The 18,676-nt window shown below is 41.8% G+C and overlaps 1 long non-coding RNA gene across 1 annotated transcript; it reads right to left on the reverse strand.

Annotated features, from left to right (window-relative positions):
* Window positions 1-8,411: 8,411 nt before the first annotated feature.
* Window positions 8,412-18,077, reverse strand: LOC121033307 (uncharacterized). The gene is made up of 3 exons (XR_005791817.1): window positions 17,818-18,077; window positions 12,715-12,835; window positions 8,412-8,521 (listed from the first exon to the last, which is right to left on the reverse strand). It is a non-coding gene; the product is annotated as an uncharacterized LOC121033307 (long non-coding RNA).
* Window positions 18,078-18,676: the final 599 nt, after the last annotated feature.

Genomic DNA, 18,676 nt, shown 5'->3' on the forward strand with positions numbered 1-18,676 from the left:
GAGGATCTGAGTGGGTCAAAGCCACAGTCCCTCAAAAGTAAAGGGTTGGGAAACACAGCTACATCTGAGATAAAACTCAGGAGGGAGGTGCTGCCTGGCAACCTGATGGCTTGGTCACGGACAGTGTAAAAGTGGGGAGTGGATGGAAACAGGAGACAGAGGATGGGTGCATGACTACTGATCAGGTAGAACAGAGTTCTGATACTAGAGACTGGGTAGCTGGGTGACGCCATTTTCACCTCTCCCACATGTGTGCATACACACTTACAAACACCACAACAATCCACCCCAGTAAGCTAAACAGCAGCATTTAGTGGAGAATGGAGCCATTACACTAAGCCCTGCCCAACTGGGCCAACCTCACTCTTCAGAAATATGAGTCTCTCTTCCTGCTTAGTTTATGACTATAAAGTGATTCATAGTTTGACTTCTAGGGGAAAACGATGTAATTTAAATTGTATTTCAGTCTGTTCCCTGGTCCACCTATTCAATTTTTTTTTCCTTTTTCATTTCTTTTCTTTTTTTTGAATAGAGAAAGAGAAAACAATTATTTTTATTATCAATTTTTATTAAAAATATTTAATTTTTTCTATATTTTTTTACTTTTTTGTAAAATTTTCAAATTCTATTTTACTTCCATCATTTCATTTTATTCTATTTCAGTGTATTAATTTTTCAAATTGTCAAACGTTTTCTTTTTTCTTTCTTTCTTTTTCTTTTTTCCCTTTTTTCTCTAATCTATCAAGCTCCCTTCAACAACCAGACAGAAACACACCTAGTATCTAACATGATTTATTTGATGTGTGTGTGTGTTGTTTTTAATTTTTTAAATTAAAAATTTTTTTTACATTATTAATTCCTTTTTTTCCTACAAAATGATGAAACGAAGAAATTCAGCCCAAAAGAAAGAGCAGGAAGAAATGACAGTCAGGGACTTAATCAACGCAGACACAAGCAAGACATCTGAACCAGAATTTAGAATCATGATAATAAGAATACTAGCTGGGGTTGAAAATAGATTAGAACCCCTTTCTGTGTAGATGAAAGAAGTAAAAGCTAGTGAGGATAAAATAAAAAATGCTATAACTGAGCTGCAATCTAGAATACTTGCCACTGTGGCAAGGATGGATGAGGCAGGGCAGAGAATCAGTGATATAGAGGACAAATGTATGGATAACAATGAAGCAGAAAAAAAGTGGGACACTAAGGCAAAAGAGCACGATTTAAAAATTAGAGAAATCAGTGACTCATTAAAAAGGAACAACACCAGAATCATAGGGGTCCCAGAAGATGAAGAGAGAGAAAAAGGGGTGGAAGGGTTACGTGAGCAAATCATAGCAGAAAACTTTCCTAATCTGGGGAAAGACACAGACATCAAAATCTAGGAAGCACAGAGGACTCCCATTAGATTCAACAAAAACCGACCATCAACAAGGCATATCATAGTCAAATTCACAAAATACACAGGCAAGGAAAGAATCAGGAAAGCAGCATGGGAAAAATGTCCTTAACCTACAAGAGAAGACAGATCAGGTTTGCAGCAGACCTATCCACAGAAACTTGGCAGGCCAGAAAGCAGTGGCAGGATATATTCAATGTGCTGAATCAGAAAAATTTGCAGCCAACAATTCTTGATCCAGCAAGGCTGTCATTCAAAACAGAAGAGAAATAAAAAGTTACCCAGACAAACAAAAATAAAAGGAGTTCGTGACCACTAAACCAACCCTGCAAGAAACTTAAGGGGGACTCTGAGGGGAGAAAAGATGAGGAAAAAAAAAAAAAGAACCAAAAGCAACAAAGACTAGAAAGAACCAGAGGACATCACCAGAAACTCCAACTCTATAAGCAACATAATGGCAATAAATTTATATCTTTCAGTACTCACTCTAAATGTCAATGGACTAAATGCTCTAATCAAAAGATATAGGGTAACAGAATAGATAAGAAAATAAGATCCATCTATGTGTTGTTTACAAGAGACCCACTTTAGACCTAAAGACACCTTCAGATTGAAAATAGGGGGGTGGAGAACCATCTATCATGCTAATGGTCGGCAAAAGAAAGCCAGAGTAGCCATACTTATATCAGACATCTAGACTTTAAAATAAAGACTGTAACAAGAGATGAAGAAGGGCATTATATCACACTTAAGGGGTCTATAGACCAAGAAGACCTAACAATTGTAAACATTTATCCTCCAAATGTGGGAGTACCCATATATGTGTGTGTGTGTGTGTGTGTGCGTGTGTGTGTGTGTGTGTGTGTATCAATTAATCACAAACATAAAGAAATTCATTGTTTCTTTATAATATAATACCATAATAGTAAGGGACTTCTATAATTCTATAATTATAATTCTATAATTATAATTCTATAATTCTATAATACCACAATAGTAAGGGACTTCAACACTCCACTTAAAGCAGTGGACAGATCATCTAAACAGAAAATCAATAAGGAAAAATGGCTTTGAATGACACACTGGACCAGATTAACTTAAGAGATATATTCAGAACATTTCATCCTAAAGCAGCAATATATACATTCTTCTCCAGTGCACATAGAATGTTCTCCAGATCACATACTGGGACACAATTCAACCCTCACCAAGTACAAAAAGATCAAGACCATACCGTGCATATTTTCAGACCCAACATTATGAAACTCAAAATCAACCTCAAGAAAAAATGTGGAAAGATAACAAATACGTGGAGACTAAAGAACATACTATTAAAGAATGAATGGGCTAACCAAGAAGTTAAAGAGGAAATTAAAAAGTACATGGAAGGCAATGAAAATGATAACACCACAACCCAAAACCTCTGGGATACAGCAAAGGCGGTCATAAGATGGAAGTATAAAGCAATCCAGGCCTTGCTAAAGAAGGAGGAAAGGTCTCAGATACACAACATAACCTTACATCTTAAAGAGCTGGAAAAAGAACAGCAAATAAAACCAGCAGAAGACAGGAAATAATAAAGATTAGAGCAGAAATCAATGCTATCAAAACAAAAACAACAAAACAAAACAAAACAAAACAAAACCAAAACAAACAAACAAACAAAAACCGGTAGAAAAGATCAATGAAATCAGAAGCTGGTTCTTTGAAAGAATTAACAAAATTGATAAACCCCTAGTCAGTTTGATCAAAAAGAAAAAGGAAAGGACCCAAATAAATAAAATCAAGAATGAAACAGGAGAGATCACAACCAACACAGAAGGAATACAAACAATAATAAGAGAATATAATGAGCAACTATATGCAAATAAAATGGGCAATCTGAAAGACAAATTCCTAGAAACATATAAACTACCAAAACTGAAACAGGAAGAAGAAGAATGTGTGAACAGACCCATAACCAGTAAAGAAATTGAACCAGTAATAAAAAATGTCCCCCCAAAACAGGAGTCCAGGGCTAGATGGCTTTCCCGGGGAATTCTACCAAATATTTAAGGAGGAGTTAACACCTATTCTCTTGTAGCTGTTCCAAAAAATAGAAATGGAAGGGAAACTTCCAAACTCTTTCTATGAAGCCAACATTACCTTGATTCCAAAACCAGAAAAAGACCCCACTGAAAAGGAGAACTACAGATCAATTTCCCTGATGAACATGGATGCAAAAATCCTCAACAAGATATTAGCCAACCAGATCCAACAATACGTTAAAAAAATTACTCACCACGACCAAGTGGGATTTATACCTGAGATGCAGGGCTGGTTAAATATCCATAAAACAATCAATGTGATACATCACATCAATAAAAGAAAGGACAAGAACCACATGATCCTCTCAATAGATGCAGAGAAAGCATTTGACAAAATACAACATCCTTTTTTGATAAAAACCCTCAAGAAAGTAGGGATAGAAGGATCATACCTCAAGATCAAAAAAGCCATATATGAAAGACCCACCACTAATATCATCCTCAACGGGGAAAAACTGAGAGCTTTCTCCCTAAGGTCAGGAACAAGACAGGGATGTCCGCTCTTGCCACTGTCATTCAACATAGTATTGGAAGTCTTAGCTTCAGCATCCAAATAGGTCAGGAGGAGGTCAAACTTACACTCTTCGCAGATGACGTGATACTCTATATGGAAAACCCAAAAGATTCCACCAAAACACTGCTAGAACTGATCCATGAATTCATTAAAATCGCAGGATATAAAATCAATGCACAAAAATCGGTTGCATTCCTATACAGCAACAATGAAGTGACAGAAAGAGAAATCAAGGAATCGATCCCATTTACAATTGCACCAAAACCCATAAAATACCTAGGAATAAATCTAACCAGAGGTGAAAAATCTATACACTGAAAACTATAGAAAGCTTATGAAAGAAACTGAAGAAGACACAAAAAAATGGAAAAAGATTCCATGCTCCTGGATAGGAAGAACAAATATTGTTAAAATGTCGATACTACCCAAAGCGATCTACATATTCAATGCAATCCCTATCAAGATAACACCAGCATTCTTCACAGAGCTAGAACAAAGAATCCTACAATTTGTATGGAACCACAAAAGATGCCAAATAGCCAAAGCGATCTTGAAAAAGAAAACCAAAGCAGGAGGCATCACAATCCTGGACTTCAAGCTATACTGCAAAGCTGTAACCATCAAGACAGTAGGGTACTGGCACAAGAACAGACACTCAGATCAATGGAACAGAATAGAGAACCCGGAAATGGACCCACAAACGTGTGGCCAATTAATCTTTGACAAAGCAGGAAAGGCTATCCAATGGAATAGAGATAGTCTGTTCAGCAAGTGGTGCTGGGAAAACTGGACAGTGACATGCAGAAGAATGAACCTGGACCACTTTCTTACACCATACACAAAAATAAACTCAGAATGGATGAAAGATCTAAATGTAAGACAGGAAGCCAGCAAAATCCTCAAGGAGAAAGCAGGCAAAACCTCTTTGACCTTGGCCACAGCAACTTCTTACTCAACATGTCTCCAGAGGCAAGGGAAACAAAAGCAAAAATGAACTACTGGGACCTCATCAAAATAAAAAGCTTCTGCACAGCTAAGGAAACAATCATCAAAAGTAAAAGTCAACCGATGGAATGAGACAAGATATTTGCAAATGACATATCAGATAAAGGGTTAGTATCCAAAATCTATAAAGAACTTATCAAACTCAACACCCAAAAAATAAATAATCCAGTGAAGAAATGGGCAGAAGACAGGAATAGACACCTCTCCAAAGAAGACATCCAAATGGTCAACCAACACATAAAAAATGCTCAACATCACTCATCATCAGGGAAATACAAATCAAAACCACCATGAGATACCACTTCATACCTGTCAGAATGGCTCAAAAGAATAGCTCAGGCAACAACAGATGTTGGCGAGGATGCAGAGAAAGAGGATCTTTTTTGCATTGCTGGTGGGAATGCAAGCTGGTGCAGCCAGTCTGGAAAACAGTATGGAGGTTCCTCAAAAAATTGAAAATAGAGCTACCCTCTGACCCAGCAATTGCACTACTAGGTATTTATCCAAGGGATACAAGTATGCTGTTTCGAAGGAACACATGCAATGCACCCCCACGTTTATAGCGGCACTATCAACAATAGCCAAAGTATGGAAAGAGCCCAAATGTACATCAACGGATGAATGGATAAAGAAGATGTGGTATATATATACAATGGAGTATTACTCAGCAACCAGAAAGACTGAAATCTTGCCATTTGCAACTACGTGGATGGAACTAGAGGGTTTTATGTTAAGCGAAATTAGTCAGAGAAAGACAAAAATCACATGATTTCACTCATATGAGGACTTCAAGATACAAAACAGACAAACATAAGGGAAGGGAAGCAAAAATAATATAAAAACAGGGAGGGGGACAAAACATAAGAGACTCTTAAATATGGAGAACAAACAGAGGGTTAATGGAGGGGTTGTGGGAGGGGGATGGGCTAAATGGGTAAGGGGAATTAAGGAATGTACTCCTGAAATCATTGTTGCACCATATGCTAACTAACTTGGATGTAAATTTAAAAAATAAGTTAAAAAAATAAAGATGAAAACTACCCCCCAAAAAGTCAAATTAAATCCAGCAGCATATTAAAAATAAGATTTATACTAGCTATGCAAACATGATTCAACTTTAGGAAAATTTTAATGTCAGTCACTTGATTGGCACATTAAAGAAGAAAAACATATGCGCATTTCACTAGATTACAAAAAATTTTTTTTATAAAAAATCAACTCATTCCTGAAAGGAAAACTAAAAAGACTCTAACTAGGAATAGAAGGGAATTTCTTAAAATGATGAGGACATGGCCCAAAATATCCTGCATCTGAAGCACCCTGCAGCTGGCAGGCAGTCCTCTCCCGCTCCCAACCACAGCCCAGGGACATCACCAGGGTTCTGTCTAGCAGCAGGTTCCCAAGTTTCTGCCCAGACGCGCTCTTCCTCATTTGTGATGGACTGTGCCTCAGCCCCCCCTTGTATTTTGGTCTACTTTCACTAAATCTCAGAGATATTCCTGAATATTTCTCGCATGGGGCAGTATCCTTTCTTAGCCTTCAAGTGTTGCTACATTTTCTTGTATTGTATTGTATTGTATTGTATTGTATTGTATTATATTATTATATTATATTATATTATATTATATTATATTATATTATATTATATTTATTATATTCTTTGAGGAGCTTTAAAGAACAGGTTTAGAGGAGCAGTTCTCAAAATCTAGTACAAATTAGAATCACCTAGGAGTTTTAAAAATGAAGTGTTCTGGGCCCATCCCAAGTTATTTTTTATGTAACTTCCCCCTGATTATATTAATAATCTATATTCATTGTAGATTTTTTAAAAATAATGAGAGAGGCACCTGGGCAACTCAGTCAGTTGAGCATCTTACTTGGGCTCAGGTCATGATCTTGCAGTTCATGAGCTCGAGCCCCACATCAGGTTTGGTGCCTTCAGCCCAGAGCCTGCTTCAGATCTTCTGTCCCCCCCCCCCTTCTGTCCCACCCCAGCTGTGCTCTCTCTCTCAAAAATAAATAAAACAAAAAATAAATAAATAAATAAAACATTAAAAAAATGTAAATAATAAGAAAATAAGATCACATACTTGATATATTTTGAAACATGACTTTTGGGGAGTTTCCACCAGCCACAAGGGGATGAGTATTTTACCTCATTTATTTTTGTACACGTGGGTATAATACAAGATTCCCTCCCCCTTTCATAAATTGTTCTGGGTCAATAGGAGAAGGAGGTCCCAGCACTGGTGACTCAATACTTAAACTGGAATAGACACATGTTACCCCAAGATTTCTAGATGAGCCGTGTGGAAGTGATTCCTTGACCTCAGTGCAATGAGGGATGACCCCATCTACCCAAACTAGGGTGCTCCAGGTCTACACCCTGTTGATTTTCGTTCCAAGCTTTTATGACAATATCTCTGTTTTCCTCACTTGTGAAGGACAAAATTGGTAAGTACAGCTCTCTTAGCTTACTGTCTGGAGAGGCTCCCTGGCTGTCAGGAGACATCAGTCATGATGCTTGAACTTGCTTTCTAGCCTATACACCATCTTCTCGGATATGCACCATGCCTTCGGAAACACATACACAGAGAACTCAATTTCTGTGATGTTTGCCTATTTATCTCAAACTTGCCTGATTTCATTTCAAAGGTGATTAATCCCTAAACCTATTGGGAGCAGTGTGATGAGCCAGAAGTCACTGTGCCTGGGGACAGGTGATGACATTCACAGTGAATGAACAAGAACTGCCAGCCTGTGCGCCCAGTGGATGGATGACTCGGTGTGGAGTGAGCACGTCTGGGAAGCACGATTATACAGGTTTGTCCCATTTCAATCTGGGCACCTGTGAGCCTCAGTCACAGTCTGTGAGTGGCTGGGTAAGACCTCCCTCACCTGCCACGGGGAGAAATTTCCTTGCTCTGTGGTCAGGGAACCCAGTAAATTTCCCCTGGGTTACAGGGCTAAGGAGCATGCATGCCTTCACACTAACAAAACTCAGTGTGGGTATGCTTCTTTACTTTTCTTTTCTTTTTAAAGCAATCTATCTCTACACCCATCATGGGGCTTGAACTCACAACCCCAAGATCAAGAGTCACATGCTCTACCATCTGAGCCAGTCAGGTGCCCCACTTTCTTTTCCTTTAAAAAGCGTACATGTTTATTGGTGAAAATAATAAACTTTTCTTGTAGGCATTTTGGAAAATACAGAAAGAGCATCAAAGAAAACAACAGTCAGTCGTGACCCACCATATAAAGATGACTGCTTTTAATTTTTTGTATATTTTTATTTTTTCGAAGTGAACATACATGGTAGATGTCTTAGGAAACTGTGTTTGTATGTGATGTGAAGTTTTCTATCTCACTTTTGTCATTTCACATACATTCTAGACCACTTACCTTCCAGCACCTGATTTCACTTTTCTGAACTGGAAAATCCCCTCTCTGTCTTTCCAATCTCTTTTCAGAAGTAGCCACTGTAGCAGTTGGGTACCATATTCTTCCAGATATTTTCTGTGTTTATGCAGATAGGAAAAAAATAAATATCTTTGAACACATGTAGCCCCTTTTGAAACAATAAATGGAATTCTGTTGTATGTATTGTTTACTTTTGTTCACTTAACAATGTACCCACTTACTCACTTAATAATTATTTTCTGGGGCGCCTGGGTGGCTCAGTCGGTTAAGCGTCCGACTTCGACTCAGGTCACGATCTCATGGTCCGTGAGTTCGAGCCCCGCGTCGGGCTCTGGGCTGATGGCTTGGAGCCTGGAGCCTGCTTCCGATTCTGTGTCTCCCTCTCTCTCTGCCCCTCCCCCGTTCATGCTCTGTCTCTGTCTCAAAAATAAATAAACGTTAAAAAAAATTTTTTTTAATAATTATTTTCTTAGGGCTGCTGCTGTGTGGGCATGAGAACCATGGACACCTTCCCAGAGCATGGCAAGGAACCCCTCATTTTGAAAACCAGGTACAGAGAATTCCACAAATAATTTATTTAACTTCACCTACACTTTTAGGTTGGTTCTAATATTTTTGCTTTCACCAATGATGTTTCCCCATTGGCCTAACACTGTGCTAGCATCCCAGATGACGAGGAAAGTGGCACTTACTTCAGCAGATGGGTAACAACCCACTTGTATCAGCAGCACCTGTCTTCTGGATACACCATTTTAAAAAAACTAATTGCCATTGCATCTAATTGGGGTCTGGCACTGTTATCATTTTGCAAGGTCAAGTACTTTCATGTTAGTGATGAATATTTTAATGAGTTAGTTGGAATGGGGACTTGATTCACAAGCTACCGGGACCCTTCTCTGGCCCTTTCTCTTACTGCTGGAAAACCCGTGGCTGTTGTCCTCACCCCATCTCTTCTACTTTCTAGTGTGGGAGCTGACATATTGATTCCATTTACAACTTCCAAGGGATTTTTTTTGAGGTTTATTTATTTTTGAGAGAGAGGGAGAGAGAGAGAGACAAACAATCTGAAGTGGGTTCTGCGCTGACAGCAGTAAGCCCGATGCGGGGCTTGAACCCACAAACCTCAAGATCATCACCTGAGCCAAAGTCAGATGTTCAACTGACTGAGCCACCTTGGTGCCCTCCCTACATCCCCATTTAGGTAACACAGTAAATACTACATAGTAGGTCAAATAAAATTACACTCCACCTCACCCACAGATAATTATATGGCCATTAGGAGGCTTGTCACTAAAAGCTCTTTGTATGATGTTGATAGATGAAGTCATCATTTTTTTTTTTTGTCTTATTCCCTGAGTTTGGGTAATTATTCTTCTATCTCTCAGTGTCTCAGTTTCCTTCTGTGTAAAATGAGAGTAATACTAGTTCCTATCCCATAGGTTGTTTTGAAGATAGAATGAATACATGTAAAGTGCATCGTCAGTAATGTCTACTAATTCACCAACGAGGAACACTTTTTAAATTAGCTGATACCTCATTACCCAGTAGAAGATCGATGTTGCACGTGATTTCTTTCCAAAAGAAAGAATCACCCCAAAAGGTATGATTTTAATGCCTATAGGACATTGGATAGTTTGGAGTCTAATTTTGCAATCGTATCCACGGTCAGGTATTAAACAAATGCCGGCCCATGTTATTAATCAGCAGTGGTAACAACGATCACATTACAGTTCTAAGTCTTGAAACCACTCCTCAGATACAGAGGAGCAGAAGGCAGTGACGTGGTGCTCAGAACCGGACAATGGCCAGTGCAAATGCTCAGCTGAAGGGTCACAGGGAAGCCACACTGGCTGTGTCATGTGGGGAAGGTCAAGTGGCTCTGCCACAGCATGTGTCAGACTCTAACATTTGGTTTGGCCAACTCCTGTCCACTTATAACCCACCCCAATCACAAACTTGGCAGGGAAAACTCTTGTCTGGTGGCTACTAATGTGAAACTTTCAGACAAAGTCCAGAAAGCAAATTCCAGTTGGTTTCTTCTGGAACAGGATCCCCATGGGCATTGACACTTGACTTTCTCTGCCTGAATTTGGCGACCATACAGCAGATCGTGCCGCAAGATCTTCCACGCAAGAAGTGACCCCTTCTCCAGAACCCTCGCCTTTTCTCCCCGGGCACTTCAACACCGGGGGCAGCCCTCAGGCCTTCCAGGCATCGCTTTACTAGTCTCTTGTCTCAACAATCCTAGAATTTTCAATGCTAGTGCCAGCCACGTCTGATGTGACTTTACGTACTTCCAAGAGAAGATCCCTCCCCCAATTTCACAGACATAATTGAAATACACAAAATTGCATATATTTAAAGTGTGCTATTTGTTCAGTTTGACATATGTACACATCACTGCAATCAGGATGACAATTTGCATCAGCACCAACTACACTGACACTTCAGACAGGTTTGCATTTTCTGGAATGTATATAAATATAAATATATATGCATGTATCTATAATTATATATAAATGGGATCAGAGAGCATGTACTTTATTTGTCTAGCTTCTTTCATTTAGCATAACTATTTTGAGATTTATCCAGGTTGTTGCACACATGCACAGTCTGTTCCTTTTTCTTGCTGAGTAATATTCCACAGTATGGATATACCATAATTTAAAAAAAAATTTTTTTTAATGTTTATTTATTTTTGAGACAGAGAGAGACAGAGCATGAATGGGGGAGGATCAGAGAGAGGGAGACACAGAATCCGAAACAGGCTCCAGGCTCTGAGCTGTCAGCACAGAGCCCGATGCGGGGCTCGAACTCACGGACCGCGAGATCACGACCTGAGCCGAAGTCGGACGCCTAACCGACTGAGCCACCCAGGTGCCCCATATAATTTCTTTATATCTTCACCTGGTGATGTACATTTGTGTTGCTTCCAAGTTTTTTTTTTAATATTACAAATAAAGATTTGTTATCATGTGTATAATTCTTTGTGTGGGCATGTATTTTCATTTTTCTTGGGTAAATACATAGTTGTAGAATGGCTAGTTCGTAGGCCAAGTGTATGTTTGACATTTTAGGAAACTGTCATGCTGTTTTCCAAGCGGTTACATCACTTCACATCCCCACCAGCCGTGTGTGAGAGTTCCTGTTGCTCCACGGCCTTGCCAACAATCAGTAGGGTCAGACTCATTACTTTTAGCCATTCTGTTAAGTATATGGTATTTTGATTTTTATTTTCTTAATGAATCATGATGTTGAACATCTTTGCATGGCTTATTGGCCATTTGTATGTCTTTTTTTGTGAAGTGTCTATTTGAATCTTTTGCATGTTTTCTTACTGTATTGTTTTGTCTTCTTCTTACTGAGTTAAAGAGTTCTTTATGTTTGGCTGCAAGTTCTTTGTCTTATACATGAACTGCACATATTTTCTCCCAGTCTGTGGCTTGCATTTTTGTTTTCTTCTGGGCGAGTTTCAAAGAATTCTGGGTGAATTTTGATGAAGTCCATGTGTCATTATTTTTCTTTTATAGTTTATGTTTTAAGAAATCTTTACCAACCCCAGCATTGCAAAGAATCTTCTCTTAATGTTTTCTTCTTGACGTTTATAGTTTTCAGTTCTGTGTTGAGTTAAACTTTGTGTATTTGTGTGTTAGTTTTCAGTACGTTCCTTTTTTTCCACAGGGATATCGAGTACATACAGTACCATTTAAAGACAAGACAAGATCAGGTTTTGAGATGAAAGCACCCTCCTGATTACTTTTATTTGAAGGTATTCTGTTCAGTCATGTGTCCCAGGAGACATAGTGCACAGGGCTGGACGTTATATCCCAGGAAAGATTTGACTTGGATGCAGTGAGGGAAATAAGAGGGCTATCACCTCCTTTGTTTTAGATGGCATACTTCTCCTAATGTAGCCTTATATCAAACTACCTGTTTTTACTCTGATTTTTGTTCTTTGCCAGTCATGTAACATTATTGACTCATACTGAGTTGAAGGTAATTAGAACCTCTACATCTTGCCTATAGGCTCTACTCTTTCATCAAATCACTTTCATCCCAGCTGAATTTTGCAATTCAAGTCCACGGTTTTATGTTTTGAAGCATTACATTTTATCTGGCTTGCTTTGGCCCATGCTTTGAATCCACTGATCCTAATTTTGTTGAGTGGCACAGTTTAGTGTCAGCCACAATTTCCACACCCAGGCCTCAGTCACCCATTGCAGGCCAGTCACCTGCAGCAGGGACAGGGATTCCATAACATTCCAATGAGTTACTTACTCAGTCTTTACCTTTCAGGGGCTTAGGGTCCCCAGACGAACAAATACAGGTCCTCAGTTTGGGAGCTCTCTGTCTGAAGAGGGAGGCAGGAATGAAGCCAGACTGCGGTCTGTGCCAGTGGAGGAAAGTGTTCTGGGGACACAGAGGAGAAACATCTAGTCATTATGGAATAGGGAAAGGTCACAGAAGACTGCCGAGTATTTCCTGCTGCTCTAATTCCCTCCTTTATGGTAATACTCCGTTTGGAGAACCTCCTTCTCCTATCCCTAGCCAAGCTGCCCTGGTAGGGATTGGCCCCACCCTCAGCTCCAGGGAGCATTCCCCAACCCACACATTCCAAACCCCAGGCTCCCAGCCTCAGCTTAGAGCAGATGACATGGGAGGCGGGGAGAAACCAGAAGATTTCGAACTGATACATAAATGTATGTACTCTTTCCCCATCTGTTTCCTTTTTCCTTCTCGTTTAAGTCAGCTTGGTGCACACTGCTTCAGCCGAGGCATGTGGCAAGTCAGAAAATAGACATGCTCTGAAAGTCCTGCTGCTGTTGCCTTTACACTTACAAGTGAATTCCTGAGAATAACCATAGTCAAAGAAACATAAGAGGAGACGGATTCTCCCCAGACTGAAAATAGATTGCTCGCCACTGGGCATAAGAGAAGGAAGAGTGAGGCCATGGTCCCGGGGGAGGATGGGGCACTGCCCTATTTCCTGGCAGCCCCACCAGGGAGGTGGCCAGACTCCAGAGAGAGATACATTCAAGATAGGCTCCCGGCACGGGTGTCACCAAGAGTTGCCTGTCCAGAAGCAATCAGAATGACAACCGCAGGCCTGATGACTAAGGACCACAGAGCTTTCCCTACCCCAGGGCCTTGGCACTGTGCAAGACCCAGGAAAGCAGGACCACCTAGAAGGTGAGGTGTCCCAGAAAGGACGAACGTCGTTTTTCCTACAGCCCGGCAGAATGGGACTGGAGTGAGAAGTTAAGTAGAGTCATGGAATATAAAGCAAGTTCTAATTCTTCATTCCTCAGTTCAGGAGATGAAATTCACGATCTGCACACACTGAAGGAGACTCAACTTCTCTTCCCCTGCCCCTCCCCCACACCACCTCCTTTCCTTGCAGGGTGTCATCTTCCCGGCGCTCATCTGGTTTGCTCTTAGTCACCCACACACACGCTCACACTCCGCCTGTGCCCCATGGCCCTGTGCTCAGTAGAGTGGTGCCAGACAAAGCCCAGTGACATGGGGGAGAGAGGCTGATCCCGCCCCGTCTGAACACCACCGGACACTTGCCAGAAGACAGCCTTGGAACGGATGACCCAAATAATGTTCTAGGACCATTTGTCTGAGTACCAGCTGTCAAAAGAAAGTTATTTAGGTGACTTGAATAAAGATTAAAGAGTTATTCAACTGATGCACATCAGAGAACACCTGAGGGACAGGTGGCCCCAGATTAAAGCAGGGCCAGGGTGTTTATAGGAGAGGGGAAGCTGACTTTGCGGACGTGCAGTGTGGGTTTAGGAAGCAGTGTTGGACTTCAGTGGAAACTCACGGTTTGGAGGTTGTTTCTGTTTTTGTGCCCCTTGCCCAGGTGCAATCCTAACACCATCAGAATAGTATATTCCAAGAAGTTTCTTTGCAAGCCTTGTGGCTTATGGTCTAGTCATAGTTTGCAAGGTGAAAGGTCTTGCAAACAAGAAAGGAAAAGGAGCAAGGTTAGAAGGCAAGGAGGAAATTGGGGGCCCCCATCATGAAGGTTTTGTTATTTTTAAAAAATTTTTTATTTATTTTTGAGAGAGAGAGAGAGAGAATGAGAGGGGGAGGGTCAGAGGGGGGGTGGGGGAAGACAGAGGATCTGAAGCAGGCTCCAGGCTCTACACTGATAGCAGCAAGCCCAATGCGAGGCTCGAACTCATGGACTGTGAGATCATGACCTGAGCCAAAGTCGGACACTCAACTAACTGAGCCACCCAAGGGCCCCAGTTTTTGTTCTTATACTCAAGAATCACAGATTGCATCACAAATGGGAGCATGTAGGCATGAACGCTGTGGAAGGTGGCAGGTACCCCCACCCACAGAGTTCTCCAGCCCCCCATTCTTTTTTTTTTTAATGTTTAAGTTTATTTATTTATTTTGAGAGAGACAGAAACAGCCTGACAGGGGGAGGGACAGAGACAGAGAGGGAGAGAGAAAATCCCAAGCAGGCTCTACGCTGCCAGCGCAGAGCCCAATGCAGGGCTCAAACTCATGAAACTATGAGATCATGACCTGAGCCAAAACCAAGAGTTAGATCCTTAACTGACTGAGACACTTAGCCTCCCCCCAGCCCCCCATTCTTGAAGGCCATCCCTCCATAGGCTCTAACTTCTCACTCTGCTCAGGAAACATCCCTGTCCCTCTGCTCAGACATAGGGGCATCCTTTGTGGTCATGTTTATTGGACTCAACTGACAATGCTCACCCCCTTAAGGCCAGCAACAGGTATAAAGATCGGAGACTTTGCAGCCCTGTGTAGCCCAACCCTTCCCTACCAGACTCTCTTTACGTTCCTGGTCTCTCTTCCTGACATGTTAGGCCATGTCTTACCCTGTCTCATCCCTCTGGGGTGACTTTGTAGCCTCTCCATTATCCAAGCCAGCTCCTCATTTCTCCAGTGTGTTCCCCAAGGCTGGAGTCCTGGGCTGTTCACTCAAGCTAATTGGTGGTTCTCTCTGCTGACCCTTTGACTCTTCATCTCCCCTCTTCTATTAGCCTTTCTCCCACTCCTCCCTTCCTGGCATTCTCCATCAAGGGTGTGGTGGTTCCATGTGGAAAATTCCAGTTGCCCTCTGGCAGATGTCTACATTAGTCTGGTCCTTGTTTCTAGGGATGTTAGAAAAGTAGCCATGGAGATGCCCTCATAGGAAGCCCAGGCACAGAACTTGGTAATGCTCCTGCCCCTGAGGCCATGGAGGCCTCCCATCTGCTGCAGGAGGAGATACCTCCTCCTTTTCCAAAATAGATCTGACAATACTCTCCCAGTCTCCACTTTAATTTGAGTAGCATGTCTTCTGGGAGTGGAGGACAATTTTTGGACTTTCTCAAGCTCAATATGTTTACCATTGACTATTTATGGATAAGGAAGCTTAACCCCAACCTTCCTAAATGAGGGACATAGAGGTAGTGATGACTGTGGCATTCCCATGCCACCTTGTCCCTTTCCTCCCTGGACAGGGGTGTGAGCAGGATCCCATTAGCACACGAGGCAAAATTTTAAAAGGCACCCCTGCTGGGCAGACATATTTGCTAAAATCTCCACCTTTGAATAGCTGAGTTACAAGGAGTCCCTCAGATGACCAACTTAGAGCACAGACAAGATTTCTGTCCCATCACGCTCTCCAAGGCCCCTTTGTGTTCAGCACTATCTGCAGAATCCTACTGTCAACCCTTGTGGGAGACAGTGGCTGATGTTCAGGGTCATCTTCTTTCCATGCTCCAGAAGTCTGCTGTCCACCCAACCATGGCAAAGCTTTGACTGGACATCAGTGCTGGTTGATACAAATAATAGGCCATAGAGAATACTACAGTACTGGAAATTTACTTTCCATCTCATCAGGGGGAGGCCCACATTGATCAAGCTGCTCAGGGCCTCTAACTCACCAGCAGGTTAGAGATGTCCCACATCTCCTCACCACCTTCCACCCTTTGTCTTGATGTCCGTCTTTCAGTGTCTTAAACTGCCTCTTCTGTCCTAGCACAGCCCTGGCGGCCGCAAAAAGAACAGAGTATCAGGCTCTGGCCCCTGATCCTGTGTCTCCCCTCCTGCCATGACTAGGATCCTCCATCATGGTACTGATACTGTACTCAGAGAAATTTCCTTCCCTGGGGCAGTTCTCAAAAACCCTACCCCTGTAGTCTCCTTTCATTCAAATTTTTATAAGGCTGTGATTTCTTGTGTTTGGAATTTCTACTCTTGCTGATTGAAAAAAAAAATCTGGGTCTTGGGGACAATATTAACATTAATACTGGCAATAATAGCTACCAATTGTTGAATGATTACTTGGTAGCAGGCATTATCTTTGGTGCTATGTACTATCTTACTGAATCCTCAGGAAAATACCCTGAATTAGATACTCTCTTTAGCCTGTTTCATGGGAGAAGGGATTCGATAGGTAGACCTTGCAGGTAGTGGGGGGGCAGGGCCAGAGTGGAGCTGTGTCTGCCTGACTCCAAAGTCTGGGCTCTCCCACTGCAGCCTGTCCTCATTCTTCAGGGAGCCCAGGAACATAGCACTGTCTGAATCCAGCCAGGACTTGTACCGGACACTGAAGACATTTCTACTCCTGGAAATGTCTCTTTAGGGGAGCTCAAGTGTTCAAACAAAGAAGCCATTTGTTCTCATCACCTGCTTACATGTTAGATTGTTGTTGTTAAATTTTGTCTGTCTCAACTTGAGTGCCATCTCCGCAAGGGGAGGAACTTGGTTTTGTTCCCTACTGTATCTGAATGAGGTGGGGCCATCAGAGGATTCAAGAAAGGAGGGAATATAGTCTGACACACTTTTCAGAGGATCCTTCTGGTGGAAAGAGTAGAGGCAGTGAGTGCTTGTATGAGAATGTTCCCCAAATCTAGGCAAGATATGAAGTTGGCTTAGACCTGCATAAGTTCCATGAGAGCGATGACAGGGTCAGACTGGCTCATGCAGTGAAAGGAGATCTCCCAGTGTGGTATGAGGAAGAGAAAGGTCAAGGAGCCTCTAAGGATTCTGAACCAAGTAAATGGAAGGTTGAAGCTTCCATTTCCTACAGTGAAATGGGGGGGATGATGGGTTTGGGTGGAGGTGCCCTTCAAACATCAATGGGCAGATAGACACCTGGGTGGAAGCTGGAGGTGAGGGTCTGAAGTTCAGAGGATGGGGCTGAGGAGGAGATAGGACTACTGGGATCATCAGCGCGTGGAAGGGGTCTAAAGCCCTGAGAGAACCCAGTGCAATTGCCAAGGGAGCAAGGGTAGACAGAGAAACAGCTTAGGGCCAAGTCTGCTAAAAACCAAGGCCAATTTCCACGAGCCACAAAGCACAGCCTGAGCATCTGAAAGGGTAATGATGGAGGGCACCACTGACTTTATGATACTCACAAAGTCGCAGACTCCTTGTCACAGTCCTCTCTGCCTTCTCTCATTTACATGTTCCTTGTTGCTTCTCATCCAAGATGGAGGCCGCGGTGCTTCCCATGACTCAGTCTCAGAAGTGGCACATTCTCCTTCATTCTCTTCAATGGCGGTGAGTCACTACATTCAGTGAGGTTTAAAAAAGAAAAAAAAACAAAACAGAAAAACAAAAGAGGAAAAAAAATTATCACGCTGAGGGAGTTCCTTGCTGAGATGCCCAGGGGACTTTTGGCTCCATGGGCCAGCAGATCTGCAAACTGGTCTTGGCTGCAGGCATGGATTCATTATAGAAATGAGGACATGAGAGGTTTAGGAGGATAGGAGGCTGCAGTCAGGCAGCTTAAGGCTTTAGAGTTAAAGCAATTGCAGGTTATGCCAAGTTTTAGGGTGTGGACATGATATTGCCCCGAAAGCAGCAGGTTGAATCATATGAAATATGATTTTGTCAGTCAAAACCAGTAGACTGTCAGGAGTTTCATATGGTTCAACCTGCATAAACATTGGTAAAAGTCACTAAAGTTGACATTCAGATCTTGGTATCAGACCAAAGAAACCTGCTGATACTCCTTGTCCCGCAAAGGGACTAGCTAGTTTTCTCTTTCTCCTTTTTTTTGTGTTCACCTTACCTGACTGCGCATTTGCTTTCAGAAAGCTGGCTGTCATGTTGGGGTCACACCATGACCTTCTGTATGTCAGTCAACCCATGTGATTGAAATCTAGGTGCTATCACTCCTAAACTGAGAGTCAGAAATAAAATTTTTAAACCATTTCTTTAACAAACATATTAAAAATAATTACTTTTAAATGGCAGCAAAATGTATCCCTG

The sequence above is a fragment of the Herpailurus yagouaroundi genome, unplaced genomic scaffold (assembly GCF_014898765.1).
Source record: "Herpailurus yagouaroundi ecotype Mexico unplaced genomic scaffold, PumYag 159, whole genome shotgun sequence".
NCBI lineage: Eukaryota > Metazoa > Chordata > Mammalia > Carnivora > Felidae > Herpailurus > Herpailurus yagouaroundi.